The sequence below is a fragment of the Mustela erminea genome, chromosome 14 (genome assembly GCF_009829155.1).
Source record: "Mustela erminea isolate mMusErm1 chromosome 14, mMusErm1.Pri, whole genome shotgun sequence".
Classification (NCBI taxonomy): domain Eukaryota; kingdom Metazoa; phylum Chordata; class Mammalia; order Carnivora; family Mustelidae; genus Mustela; species Mustela erminea.
In genome coordinates this window covers 54975453-54990920 of record NC_045627.1, presented here as the reverse complement: position 1 = coordinate 54990920, position 15468 = coordinate 54975453, and the positions used below count along the sequence as shown (strand labels likewise).

At 49.0% G+C, this 15468-nt stretch overlaps 1 protein-coding gene across 1 annotated transcript in view; it reads right to left on the bottom strand.

The window, feature by feature from the left end:
- RASGEF1A (RasGEF domain family member 1A) overlaps positions 1-15468 on the bottom strand; it is an 86032-nt gene that overhangs the window by 38087 nt on the left and 32477 nt on the right. The window lies entirely within an intron of this gene.

The window sequence follows — 15468 nt, the reverse complement described above, 5'->3', positions numbered from 1 at the left end:
CAGTTTATGTTGAAAAAGTTGAGAAAGAAAAAAAATAATGATGCAGGTCAGGCAGAAGTCACCTGAGCTTAGGGACCTTCCGAGGCTGCTGTGGGCTACACCTGAGAGGAGCTGACCCAGGAGAAGGAACATTTCAGGGACCCTGGGGCCTCGGCCCTCCTCTCCTCATCTGCCCAAGACTAACGGCCCCTCTGGTGAAAACACCTGCTCCCTTCTTTTAAAAGTAACCTGCGGGGCGCCTGGGTGGCTCAGTGGGTTAAGTCTCTACCTTCGGCTCAGGTCATGATCTCAGGGTCCTGGGATTGAGCCCCGTATCAGGCTCTCTGCTCAGCAGGGAGCCTGCTTCCCCCTCTCTCTCTCTGTCTGCCTCTCTGCCTACCTGTGATCTCTGTCTGTCAAATAAATAAAATCTTAAAAAAAATAAAATAAAAGCTGTAACCTGCAAGGTGTTGGTTGGAAGATGGAAGGTGGCCTAAATTGGGGTGAGTGACCTCGAAGAAGCAGGAACCCAAGTGCCCCCACGGGGGGGGGGGGGTGTTGACAAGGACAACAAAGACCTTGCAGAGGCTAAGGCCTCAGAGGCCTGAGGTTCGGAGTCGGGGCAGGGTTGCGGGGAGAGTGAGGAGGGAGGCCTCGCTGCCCGGAGGCATGGGTGAAAGTCGGTATGGCACCTGTGGGACCATGCAGGAGCAGACACTGAGGCGGAGGGAGATAACAGTAGGGCTCTGCTTCCTGCACTGACCCCCCACCCCTGGCCCCTTCATCACCCAGAGCAGCTCTGCCAGCAGAGCTCGTCTCCAACCCCTCAGGGTCATGGGCAAGTCAGGGGACCCTCTCAGTTACTGTTTCGGGTATAAAGCAGGCTTCATGACATACAACTGTCAGGATGGTTGACAAAACATGAAGCAAAACAAACCAAGCACTTCTAAAAACTTCTATTTCCAAAGGTTCACACTGTCCAGAGGCTCTAGTCTCCCCTGGGAAATGGCCTGAGCTGTCTACACTTAATAGTCTTCTCAGAAGTCCTTACTAAGAGCATTTACTAGGAACCATGTGACACAGTGTGGCCTGTGGGGCGGTCAGCTCTCTCAGAGCGGCCACTGTCCCCTGCGGAGCTCGTACCCAAGCACACCCATGAGCAGCTGTGCCTGAACCCCGCCCAGTTCTCCTCAGCTGCCGATGTCATCCCTGAGGGATCCCGACCAGTCGGGCACTATCTGATGTCCACTGGGGAAGCCACACAGGCCTCTGCATCTCCCGAAAACCATCCTCTTAACACTCCCTTTTGGGGGATAACATTCTAAGCAAACAAATCGCTAATGGTTTTAGGCACCACTGAAGGAAAAGGTGGAGGCGGGAAGAGTGGGGGAGGACAGCTAACCTTCTGATGCCTCCCTCATACCACAGAGGCTCATTACCTAAATAAATGACATCCCCCCCAACCCTGAGCAGGGAACCTCCCAGGCCTCTCTCTACACCCCGCACTTGCCCTTGCCCTGTGGCCCTCGCCTTCATCCTGACCAGATAACAGGTTCAGGGAGAGCTTCCACTTGCCCCGAGGGTGAGTGACTAACCGGACATGTATAACTCAGAATGGAGCTAATCATAACTAACTGCACAGACGCCCCATTACCGATCACAAGGCGCCCCTCCTCTCTCCCCCTCCCTGTGCACAGGGATCCGTGGGTGAGAGGTGAGGTGGGCTACGTGGGGATCCAATGCCAGGGGTGGGCATCACCCTCAGGGCTGGGGCTGGGGTCCCCGGAGGCTACCTCACCTCTGTACACCTCTCTACCTCAATACCCACTTTGGGAAACAGGATGTTTTCTGGAAGGGCCCGGAGAAGCCTTGCCACTGAAAGGCCCCCAAAGGCTAAAGGTCCTGGTGCACCTCCTTCCACCTGGTCTGGCTCTGGATCGTGCTCTCTGTCCACTCTGCAGGCGTCCTGAGTCCACATCCAGAGGGTGCAATTCCCCGGGGGGTCCCGGGTGCTGGGGAAGAGCCTGGGGTACCTAGAGTGGAGGCTGGGAGGACACGGAGATCCTGGTTCTCCGGAGGGAGACCCTCCTCCTGCAAAGGGCGCCAGTAGGTGCCGGGCGGTTAGAGAGAACACACCCTTTGGAGAGAGTTGGGGGTGTGTGAGGAGAACAGTTCGTGCACCCAGCCTGGCCTCTGCTTCCGCGGAGGGAGGAAACCTCCCTGCAGATGAGGTCCCTCAGTGGGACCCAGGCTATCTGTGGAAAGACGAAGAAAAGACCCAAACCTGGCCATGAGCACCTGTGGGTCCTGCCTGCACAGGAAAGGGGTTGGGGTCAGATCCTAGCAGCGCCCCCCGACCTGGGCATGCTCCCCTGGGTCCTGTCACCCTTCACACGGAGTCTCCCCCATCCCCAGTCTTGGGGGGGACAGAGGTGGGCAGAACATGGACCATCACCCACCATACAAGTTAGATCGCCAGACAGAGCTGCGGTGATCCAACACAGGACATGGCCCAGGAGTCCACCAGTGGACAAGCTGGGCCAGGAACCAGTGTGGGGGTGGGCAAGCCCTGTGACCAGGGCTGCTTGAGGCCACGCTCTGGCCCTTTCCACTGCTCCACAGAAGGCCTCTGCGAGGTCACACTCAGAATTCCTGCTCATGAAGAAATAAATTACTTTCTCACAAGTGAGGCTTCTCTTTGGGGGACAACCCTGGCCAGGCCAGCGAGGAAAACTGAGGTTGTTTTCTGGTCTTTGTGTGACACGAGCAGCCACGATTTATCTTCTGAGAACAGAGAAGGAGACAGAATGCTCTACTGAGGAAAGGCAAGAAGAGAAGCACCCGGAAGGAAACCCAGACATGCCTCCCTACAAGTGCCAGCAGTGGATGGACAGACGGATGGATGGATGGACGGACACTGCAGAGGAAGCCAGCTACTCACTGCTGTCGTATTTCCACCAGACCCAAGCAGCAAGGCCCCACCTGCCAGCGGCACCCCAAAAGTTTCCACTCCTCTGACACGGGCATTGGCCACACGGAAAGGCTGCCTGGACACTGGGGGGCCTGGTTGCGTGACCAGCAGTGGTTGTCCTCAGAGAACATTCCCTTTGCCGAGGGGATACAGCCTTGGGGTTTGGAAGCCATGCCAGGGAGCTGACCCTGGAGTGGTGACAGGGAGGTCAGGTCTGAGGTAAGACTTCTAGGTCCTGCAGTGTCCCGGGGCTAGGGGGGACAGAGACCCTGAGGCTGAGCCCTCCAAAGTGCGTGACCTCAGGCTGGGCAGTCCCTCGGCCTTGGGCGACAGCAGGCCACTGTGTCCAGGAGAGTGGCTGGTGTCTGGGCGGCAGGGAAGTAGGAAGCACAGGGGACTCGCTGTGAGCTGCCCATGGACTGTGATGTCATCAGCAGACAGCCCTGGACTAGTCCACAGCCACTGTAACTCCCAACCCCAGATGCAAGGGACACTTGTGACGATATTTCTCACAAGATGGTGCTGAGAGTCAAATCCGACTGGGGGGGGCCCTGATTCTCAGGCAACCTTTCAGCAAAGAGGCCTGTGAGGGGGGCCCCCAGGAGGACAGTGAATGCTGAGCAGGTACCCCACCAGGACGGATAGGCGACAGGATTGGCTTTGTCTGGGAGGAAGGTGAGCACCAATCAGGGCCCACTTGGGGAGGCAGCACAAGGGCAGAAGGAAGGATCACCTGGTCTAGCATTGTCCCTCACGCCATCCTACAGTGAGCGGGCAGAGGCAAGATGCACCGGGTTCCAGTGCAGGAGGGGCAGTGCCGGACAGCCCAGACCACTGTCCTCTGCTTCTGTCAGAGTGTCATTCCCACCCACTTCATCTGACTTCATCACACACAGCCACAGGCCTGTCAGTCACCGTGATGACAAGCACCAAGCAGGGGGCCCTCGGCGGGGATGCTGTCTGGGTTTGCTTTGCCCCAGAAACCAGCACAGTTTGGACACACCCTCCACATGACTCTTAGGTGAGGAGAAGGGGCCCAGCACAGAGCTTGAACCTGCTGGAGGCTGCAAAGCAAGGCGGGGTGAACTTGAGGCCAACCTGGTTCCCGAGAATCTTGGGGGCCTCTGGCCAGCGCCCCCTTTTGGGCTACAGGAGGACTGCGTCCTGGAATCCATGCTGTGCGAACAAGAGACTCTACCCAGGGCTTCTCCGTGTCTTGTAGATCCAAGGAGGGCTGGAAACTCTAGTCTTTGCATTGCCTTCATGAGAATTAGAAAAAAAGCCCCCCCTTGCCCCAGGAGGGCCTGGTCACAAGCAAAAGGCGAGCTGGCTCTCAGCCCACCCGCCCCTTGGCCTGTCGCCTGTTGGTGGCAGCCATGTCCTGGAGAGATCGCTGGGTAGAGCATTTCTCAAAGATATTTCACCACAGAGCTGCTTCCTCCCAAACGTTCCAGGAGACCCTGCAGCAGCTGAGGTCCCTTCTGTGGTCCCCCACATGCTGGCTGGCTCCCCCAGGGCCTGCTATGGGTCTGCAGCTCTGGCTTTCCTGTAGGCCTGCCCCACCCAAGCCCAGCATCCAGGCTCAGGGCTCCCCCACAGAGGCCCAGCCCAGCAGGTAACTGTAACTGTGCGTGTGTCCTCCGTCATCAGCACCCTCCGTCTGCACAAATGCACTCCTTTGGGAAATGCCTCAAGGGGCCACAGAGGATTCATGGCTTCCAAGAATCCATCCATTTGCTTCTCCTCCTGGAGACCAAGGGACAAGACTCCCAAAGCTCCCTGCACTGGGGTTTGCTGGCCCCGCTGTTGGCTCTGCAGGCCGGGGAGGCCACACCGGCCCCACACACATACACCCAGGTCTCAGCGGCCCGCCACAGTGGCCACAGGTGCAGGGGTGGGAGAAAAGGCCAGCATGTCGGGCTTGGGGGTTCCCCCAGACAAAGACTCTTCAACCTGAACAAATCCTCCCAGAACCTGCAGAAGAGGCACCTGCCAGGCCCAGTCCCCAGAGATCCTGCCTCCATGGGTGTGTGGGGACTCGCTGCTCCTGGAGATGACATCAGGACCTGATTGGAGAGCAGGGCCGTGGGACTGAGGGGACAGTCAGAAGGCATTCTAGGAGAGGAGGGCAGGAACATAGGGCAGTGGAAACCAGTGAGACTCAGGGGGATTGGGGTGGGTGTGAGAGAGGTCTGGGAGAAGGAGGCGGGGCCACCCACAGAGGCAGGGGCTGGGACAGGTGACTATCCCAGAGGAAACAGGTCATGGCAGAAACCAGGCACTCATAAGGAGCCCACTAAAAGTGTCGGTGGGGGTGGTGAAGGCAGGAGGTGTCAAGGGGAAGACAGAGGGAGCCCCTTCCCCCACAAAGCTCTCAACACCACCACCATCTCCTGCATGGCCTCAAGAACAGGCCAGCACCCATGGGACAAGGACAAGGGCTGAAGGTCCCTGTGTCTCCTGCAGAGCCTCCGCCTCCAGCCTGAAAGAGGGGGAGGGACTCAGTCTCGTGCAAAGGAAGAAGCAGGAAAGCCCATCAACAAGGAGCAAATTGCTTCAAGGCAACAAAAAGCCCCGAGTAATCAATTTTCCCCTGTGAAATCTGCAAAGTGAATGTTCAAGGTAATACAGAGTGTTAGCACACACGTCGGAGAAGGCCAGGGTGGAGAAGGGCAGAAGTGGGTGACAGAGGTGGGTTTCCACCAGGCCCCTCACACGAGAAAAGCCACTTCTTGACAGCAGGCATGGTTTAAAGCACAACAATCCACGTGTGTGTTTTTGTGCACGAGTGCACACGTGACTTTTTATGTGAGCACATGTGTGTGCATGTAATTACACATGTACAATCCATACATGAGTATGCACCTATGTTGTATGCACACTTGTGTGTGTGTGTGCCTACGTGTGCATTTGTGAGCACATGTGTGTGCACGTGCTCAGAAACCCGACCAGCCCATACACCCTGAAAGGTAAATCAGTGCGTGGACCCCGTGCTGGCCTCTGCTCATGCCCTTCATTGCTCTTCATTTATCCTTGTCAAGCACATCCCAAATTTTCTCCAAAGGACATGAATGGCTCTGTCATCAGCCTAACACAATGCATGTTCTTTTTCTAAAACCAAGACTTGAAGCGGGAGCTGGCTGACAGGCTCCTGGAGAAAGGGAGACTTGTTCCTACCAGCTGGGTGTAAGCAAAGCATGGAGGCTGCCCGGGGCAGACGGAGATAGGGAGCATAGGAGATCAGAGAAGCCGAAGACCATCCTGGCTGGGTGTCAGGAAAGGCTGCATCAGGCAGCACAGCATCACAGGAGCTGACACATGGGTCCAGACCCATGGGTCTTTGGAGGAACAGTCTCTCTTTTCTGTCAAAGAACCTCGAAGAATCTGACATGCTGTCTCAGGCCAGGGTGGGTGTGCTCAGCAGTGTAAGTCACTCCTCTCCATGCATCCCACCAGCCTCTCCCTCCAGAAAGCCGTCCTGACTTGGAACATCCTCCGGGTCCTCAGCCATGAACTGTTAGCCTGCTCCTAACATGCACCTTACAGCCTGGTCTTCCTCTCACTACCTCTCAGCTAGTAGCTCCCTGCAGGGCCCACTGTAAGGAACAGAGCTCATGTCTGGGCTCCAAGGAATGAAAAGCACTGGGCTTCATTTGTGATGTCTGATTCAGGTGACAGTTAGGAGGGGATGGGGACACCTCTTTGGGTGTCCTACCTCCTCATTGGTGGGTTCTTCAACCACTGGCTGGAAATTTGTATTCCTGACTGGACCATTCACTTACTCATTTTTAAAAGTTAATGAACATTTACTATGTGCCAAGTTCTCCGAGACACAGTCATTGCCCTCAGAGTTTATTCTCGGGGCCACAGGAGCAGGACATGGCAAACAAGTAAACCAGTCAACAAAACAGAGCTGGTGATAGGAAAAGCAGCAACATAGAGTTTGTGGATGACAGGAGACCTCCCTGGGAAGGGGTCCTGGAGCAGAGAGCCCACTGCTGGGTTGGAGCCATCCTGTAAGGGTACCAGGGGCCATGCAGGGCAGAGTCCCGAACCTATAAAGTCCCGAACCTATAAAGAGCTCAGTACATTCAAGGCACAGAAAAACCAATGTGGTGGGCACCTGGGTGGCTCAGTGGGTTAAGCTTCTGCCTTCGGCTCAGGTCATGATCTCAGGGTCCTGGGATGGAGCCCCCCATCGGGTTCTCTGCTCAGCAGGGAGCCTGCTTCCCCTCTCTGTCTCTGCCTGCCTCTCTCTCTGTCAAATAAATAAATAAAATCTTTAAAAAAAAAAAAAAAGGAAGAAAGAAAGAAAGGAAGAATAACCAATTTAGGAGCCTGGAGCAAGAGATACCTGGATAAAGGACTGTCCCAGAAGTTCCCCAGAAGCTCAGCAGAATGACTGCATTTGGGGCCAGGGCAAGGGGGTGCCCTAGCTAGGAGGCTCTCATCACTTCTCTTATGGAAAGCCTTGCAGGGTTTGGGCACCCCACTTGAGGCCTTGTACAACTATAGTGCCAGCTTTATCCCCTTCGGGGCTGACTCAACAGTAGCTATTTTTCAGCTGGATGTGGATGGAAGCTTCACTGCCTTAGACCTAGGCTAGCCATCCGTGTGTGGCCTAAAGCCTGCTTGTCATTCGGCTTGTCCTTCCCGCTCTGCCTCTCCTCCAGGGCTGAGGCCAGACCTAGTGCCTGCCCTCCTCCGGGGCTCATGAAGATCCCCTGACTCAGAGGGCTGACTTTTCAGAGCAAGGCTTTGTTTCCTAAAAGGGGGAAAGGAGGCAGCAGCCATTAGGATGGGGTGTGAATCAGGGCTGGAAAGCCTCACTTCTTCCCCACATCTCAAAATCCGCAGTCACAGTGGTGGGAACTTGGGAATACATACTCCCTCTTTCTCTGAGAACCAAGGGAACCACTGTCTTCCCATGTCTGTGTCATCCTCCATTCCCAGAATGATGTCCCAAGATTACCTAAGGTCGCCACCTGTTGCTTCTGGACCTCAAGCAAGAGCCTGCGTGTTCCCTGGGCCCTTCTGGCACCCAGAGGGACTAGCCTCTTGGCTGTTGGCATTTTCTTCTTGGACAGAGTCCAAATGCTGGCAGTATGATTTTGGAAATGTAAGCATGGCTTGTGTGGACTTTGGTTATCTCAATATTTCAAAAATGCTTTTTCAAGAAGAATAAACAGAGGCCAGAATCCATAAAAAGTTCCTCCTGGCACAGATGAAGGGATGAGGGGCCAGCCCAGCACAGGGGGCTGTGTGGCCCCGGGGTCTGTATTAAGGCAGTGAAGCTCGCCAACCCTTCCCCACCCTGCACTGAACTAAGGGCACAGGCTTGTTGTGGGGTCCCGGAGGACCCGGTGTTGGAGGGGGAGAAGGGGTCGAACGGGCAGAGGGGTGCCAGGGCCCGACACAGATGCGTTTGTGCTCCGCCTCAGCAAAGGTCTAAACCACAGAACACATGGTCTCCTAAGCCTGAGCTTCTCTATTTACTTCACTGACTTCAAACATTTTGGATAGTTACATTTCTTGACAGTGTATTTATACTTTATTATAGGTTTGAGGAAGAGTTTGGGTCCCTCCTCAGATTTTCTGGTTCATTGTCCTGTCCCCACACCTTCAGATGTCACAAACAGTCCTTCAAAAGTCCCGCAACCCTGAAAATGCTCCAGAGTCACCGTGAGGGTCCTGTGTGCCCTCCCCAGCCCTCTCCCTTCCAGTGAAGAGAGGCTGCCCATGTTGGACAGGGAGGCCCTTCAGCCACTCGGGTGTCTGAGCAGGGGAGGAGCACTGGGGGACCCCAAAGGAGCATCGGGGTGAGGCTGGTAGGACTGACGGCAGTGGGCCTCTGGGAGTTGTGCCCCAGTTCAGCCCTGGGGAGGGCTGAAGCTGCCTGCCCATGAGCATCTGTGCATAGGCAATCTCTCTTGAGCTGGAAAGAACAATGCTCCAGGCAGGTGGAAGGGGGTTCGTTGCCAACCAGATGTGGGTGACCTCTGTGTGCGCCAGCTTGCGTGCTATGCACACGTCTAGTCCTGAGCAGACACGACATTCCTGGTAGGACTCTTTCTCTTTCTCAGGATCACTGGCTCCCAAAAGATGCTATTGCCCCTTCTCCTCTTGACCCAGACAGCTGTGGTCCCCTGGCCAGTGCTCCCAGTTCCTGGCCCCCGCTATCTGAGTGGCAGCCCAGGGCCAGGACTGGGCAGGGCTATCCTGAGGATACCCAGTGAATCCACAGAGCTGAGACCAGAGCACATGCTCTTTCCCCTCCGGAGGCCCAATCCTGTCCTGAGGACTCTGGAGGAGGGAGAGTGGTGGGCATGGCCTGCAGAGAAGTGTACTTCATTCTCCCAGCCAACACCAACAGTTCGAAAGATTATATGAGAAAAAGTAAGTCCCCTGGCACCCTAGGCTCCAGCCGCTCCCCAGAGACATCCACTATTGACCTTCTTGCGTGGGACCTTCCAGAATCAATCTGTGTTCATGAAATTATTTACTTGGGCATACAGGGTTCTTGTTCTGAACTAAAGAGCTCCCACTTCACAGACTATTTTCAACTTGCTCTATTTTTTGGGCAATTCCTCAGGTTCTGTAAGAGCTGCAGGACATTCTGCCAGGTAGCTGGGCTGTCGCACGCATGTTAGACCCCCAGCAAAAAGTGCTCAGGTAGGGTGTGGTCACCACAAACATTCCTATACTTAGCATCCGTGGCCAAGGGTCTTTATTTGATGGTGATCATATCTGAAGGATAAACTCCTAAAATGGGATATCTCAGATCAGAGATTATAGGCATTATTAGTTTAAAGAGACATTGCAGAAGTGCTCTCAAAAAAGGATGGTCAGGTGTCAATGAAATGGTTGTTGAAGCACCTCTGAAAATCCTGTCCCTGTAAAATCTTTCTCCCCAGGAAAACTAACAAAACTGATCAGAATCAACTTTTTCAGAACTTTGGAAATTAATTAGGGACTTGGAGAAAACCAGGAAACATTAATTCTAAAAAAAAAAAAAAAAAAATCACTGAGTCTAAGAATTATAAGCTTTGTGGCATTAACTTGCCGTAGTCCCGTCCTCCACTCATTAGCTCCCCATGCCTTGAAAAACAAGACCCCATACTTGTCATGGAAATCAGTAGCCTGGAAGCTACTGCAGAGTGCAGAACAGGGCTGAAACTCTTTCAAGGCCTCATTCTCAGAAAACTCATTCTTCGACCTGTGGTACAAATAGTGGTGGCTCCCTGGAAGATCCCATTTGCAAGGATGTCAGCATTTGACCCAACTCAGAGCTCTTGCAGGATGAAAAGCCTATTCCCCTGGGCTGATTGTCAGAAACAATTACAGGCATTTAACTTCACAGTTGCCTGATGCAGTGAATAACAGCTGGAACAAAGGACAGCCTAACCAAAAACCTTAAAAGACAAAGCTCCATGATGAGAGGTCCACAGGGTCTTTAAGAAGTTGAAATGTATTCCTGGGAATCCAGAAGGCCACATGCATGTCCAGGCATGTGCATATGCTTAGGGAAGCCCTGGGAAGGCCCTCAGCTCATGCCAACTAACTTGGAAGCAGGAAGTAAAGGCTAAGGCAGAGCTGTCCACTGCCAGGCTGAGAGTTAAAGGTGTGCCCCCAGTATGTGCACAGAGCCCCTGGGCAGACACTGGGAGACTTATTGGTTCCAGGCATTTAAGGAAATCTCTGTCCAATAATTAAATGACAATTAAGATAACCAAAAAGAAACTGTAGTGGTCACTATGCAGAAGGAATTCAGGAAAGCCACTATACAAAGAAACCACAATGACTTCAACGAACAGCAGTTACAACAGACCCTGAAGAGTGAGGATCAGACTTCCACAGTGGCCATATCAATTATTTAGAATATCCAATTTTCAACACAAATTATAATACATGCAAGAAAATATGGCCCATGAGCAAAAAAGCAACCACTAATAACCGTTCCTGGGGAAGTCCAGACATTTCACTTTTTTTTTTTTTTTAGTAATTCCCTACCCCCAATGTGGGACTCAAACTCACAACCCCAAGATCAAGTGTCTCATGTTCTTCCAACTGAGCCAGCCAGGTGTCCCAGACATTTGACTTGTTAAACAAAAGTTTAAATCAGCCTTCTAAAATGTATTCAAAGAAACTGAGTAAGGCAATTTACAGAATGAGTAAAAGTATTTGCAAAACATACATCTGATAAGGGGATCATATCCAAAATATACAAGAAACTCATGCTACTCGGGGCACCTGGGTAGCTCAGTGGGTTAAAGCCTCTGCCTTCAGCTCAGGTCATGATCCCAGTGTCCTGGGATTGAGCCCCGCATTGGGCTCTCTGTTCAGCAGGGAGCCTGCTTCCCTTCCCCTCTCTCTGCCTCTCTGCCTACTTGTGATCTCTCTCTGTCAAATAAATAAATAAATATATAATCTTTAAAAAAAAAAAAAAAGAAAAGAAAAGAAACATGCTACTCAACAGCTAGCTAGCTAGAGAAATAGATAAATGGAACACAAATAATCCTATTTAAAATGGGCAAAGGACCTGAACAGACATTTTCCCAAAGAAGATATCCAAATGGCCAAAATGTATGTGAAAAGGTACTCAATATCACTAATCATTAGGAAAATGCAAATCAAATTCACAATGAGAGATCACCTCGCATCTATTAGAATGGCCACCATCAAAAAGATAAGCAGTGGGGCGCCTGGGTGGCTCAGTGGGTTAAGCCACTGCCTTCGGCTCAGGTCATGATCTCAGGGTCCTGGGATCGAGTCCCGCATTGGGCTCTCTGCTCAGCAGGGAGCCTGCTTCCTTCTCTCTCTCTCTCTTTCTGCCTGCCTCTCAGTGTACTTGTAATTTCTCTCTGTCAAATAAATAAATAAAATCTTTAAAAAAAAAAAAAAAGATTCGTCCATTTCCCCAAAAATTAAAAAAAAAAAAAAAAAAAGATAAGCAGTAACAAATGATGGTGAGGAGGTGGAGAAAAGAGGACCCTTGTGTACTGTTGGTAGAAATATAAATTGGTGCAGCTAGTACAGAGATTCCTCAAGCAATTAAAAACACAGCTACCATATGATCCAGCAATTCCACTTCTGGATATTCAAAGGAAACAAAAATGTTATACCAAAGAGACATGTACACCCCTGTATATACCACAGCATTATTTACAATAGCCAAGTCATGAAAACAGCTTGAACATCCATCACTGAATGAATAAAGAAAATGTGAATAGAATACTATTCAGCCATAAAAAAGAAAGAAATCCCAACATTTGCAACAACATGGGTGGAATCTGAGGGCATTAGGTTAAGTGAAATAAGTCACACAGAGAAAGAAAAATGGTGTATGACCTCGCTTTTATGTGAAATTTAAACTCAGAGAAACTCACAGAAACAGAGATCAGATGTGGGGTTGCCAGAGGTAGAAGGTAGATCAGATCTGGAGTTGCCGGAGGCAGGAGGTAGGGGATAGGGGAATTAGGTGAACGTGGTCAAAAAAGTACACATTCCCAGTAAGACAAATAGTTCTGAGGATGTACTGTACAACACAGTATATTCAAAAGTTGCTAAGAGAGTAAATCTTTAAAATTATCACAAGGGAAAAAATTGCAATTATGTGAAGTGATAAATGTTGACTAATTTATTGTGTAATCACTGTGAAATATAACATAAATCAAATCATTATGTTGTATACTTTAAAATTATACAATTTGATATGTCAATTATATCAATAAAACTGGGAGGAAAATAATTTTTAAAAATTATGGAAACTGGGACGCCTGGGTGGCTCAGTTGGTTAAGCAGCTGCCTTCGGCTCAGGTCATGATCCCAGGGTCCTGGGATTGAGTCCCGCATCGGGCTCCCTGCTCGGCAGGGAGCCTGCTTCTCCCTCTGCTTCTGCCTGCCTCTCTGTCTGCCTGTGCTCGCTTGCTCTCTCTCCCTCTGTCTCTGACAAATAAATAAAATCTTTTAAAAAAATAAAAAAATAATAAATAATAAAAATTATGGAAACCATGTCCAAATAATTAAAGAAAAGTATGGAACATGATTCACCAGATAGAGAATATCAATAAAGTGGTTCAAATATATATATAGAAAGAAATTCTGGTCTTGAAAACTATAACGGGAGTACCTGGGTGGCTCAGTCATTAAGCATCTGCCTTCGGCTCAGGTCATGATCCCAAGGTCCTGGGATCGAGCCCACATCAGGCTCCCTGCTCATTGGGGAGTCTGCTTCTCCCTCTGCCTCTCCCTCTGTCCCACCTGCACTCTCTCTCTTGCACACACTCTCTCTCAAATAAATAAATAATATTTTTAAAGGCTAAAATAGCTAATAACTAAATGAAAATTTTAACTAGAGGAGCTCAGAGTCAGATTTGAACATATTAAAAAAAATAAAGAATCAGTGAACCTGAAGGTAGGTCAACTGATGTCATCCAGTCTAAGGAACAGAAATTAAAATTATGGAGAAAATAAACAGAGACTCAGATACCATCATACATGCCAATACACGTATAATGGGAGTCCCAGAAAAACAAGGGAAGGTGGGAGAAGGAGCAGTGAGAATATCTGAAGTATCAGATATGGCTGAAACATCCCAAATTTTATTTAAAAAAAAAATAATTAACACATCCTAAAGGCTCAACAAACTCCAAATAGATTTCCCATCAGAAATCATGGAGGGCAGAAAGCAGTGGGATAACATATACAATGAACTGACAGAAAAAAGAGATGTCAGGGTGCCTAGGTGGTTCACTTGGTTAAGCATTTGACTTCAGCTCAGGTCATGATCTCAGGGTCCTGGGATCAAGCCCCGGGTCAGGTTTCCCACTCAGCAGGGCATCTGCTTCTCCTTCTACCCCTCCCCCTGTTCTTGTACACACACTCTCTCTCAAATTAATAAATAAAATATTTTTTAAAAAAGAAAGAAAAGGGAGAAAAACCACAAGACATTCTTAATCTCACAAAACAAACTGAGGGTTGCAGGGGGGTGAGGGGAGAGGGAGATGAGGTTATGGACATTGGGAAAGGTATGTGCTATGGTGAGTGCTGTGAAGTGTGTAAACCTGGCGATTCACAGACCTGTACCCCTGGGGCTAATAATACATGATATATGTTAAAACAAAAATTAAAAATTATATTTAAAAAAAAAGAAAAAGGAGGTGTCAACCAACAACTCTTTATGCAGAACAACTATCCTTCAAAAATGAAGAAATTTCCCAGATAAATGAAAACAGAACTCATCACTGGGATAATTGATCTGTGATAACTACTACAGAGAGCTCTTCAGACTGAAAGGAAAGGACACTAGCCAGAAACTCAAATCCGCACGCACAAATAAAGAGCCCTAGTAAAAGTAACCATATAAGTAAATATAAATGACAGTATAAATGTATTTGATGCTTATAACTTCTTTCTCCTATCTGAATTAAAAGACAACTGCATAAATCCCGTAACTGTAAATATGTACTGAGGAGAACACAATGTATAAGGACTTAAATTTTATGAGGATAAGAGCACAAAAGAGAAGAAAGGTAACTTAGTTGCAAAGGAGCAAAGTTTTTGTATGCTACTGACATTTAGTATTCATCTGAACTACATTGTTATAAATTAAGATGATGACGGCAATCTGCCAAGCAACAGCAGAGGTAAAAACTCAAAAATCTATAGTAAAAGAAATGACAAGGGAATTAAAATGGTAGTACAAAATATCTATTCAACACAAAAGAAGACAACAAGGGAGGAACAGAAGAATGAAAATGACATGACATATGAAAAACAAAGAGCAAACCCTATCTTCCCAGTAATTACATTGCATACAAATGAATTAAACACTTCAATTAAAAGTCAGAGATTGGCAAAATGGATTTAAAAGCATGATCCAACAATCTGCTTTCTACAAGGGACACACTTTAGATTCCAAAGACAAATAGGTTGAAATGGGAAAAGAGATTCTGTGTAAACAATAACCAAACGAAAGCTAGAATGGCTGTGTCAGACAAAACAGACTTTAGTATGGGACATCACAGAATTTATCAGACGAAACAGACAAGAAAAATTGTCACTAGATATGTGAAAAAAAGAAGTTTGTATGATTCTTTCATGGTTGGCAGGTTGAAAACAGTATTTTAATAAATGTGTTTCTGTAATACAGGTTAGGAAAGTATTTAAATACATTCATAAAAATGTTTCTAAGAATGACATTCTCTCAGAAAATTGAGAAAGATTTAATTTAATTAGGTGTATGTGTGGACCAATTGGTATTATATACTGAAAAACTGATTAAACACACATGTAAAAAGAAAACATATTTCTGTGTACAGTCAAGGCTTGTCAAAAATGAAGAAATTTCCCAGATAAATGAAAACAGAACTCATCACTGGGATAACTGATCTGTGATAACTACATTCTGTGAACAGATGTATGTGCTTATAGGTCTGTAAAACATGCAGAGACATGTTAAAGACACAAATATAAAAGAGGTTTCTAGAGGCCCACGTACTCAGAAGGTTGAGAAAATT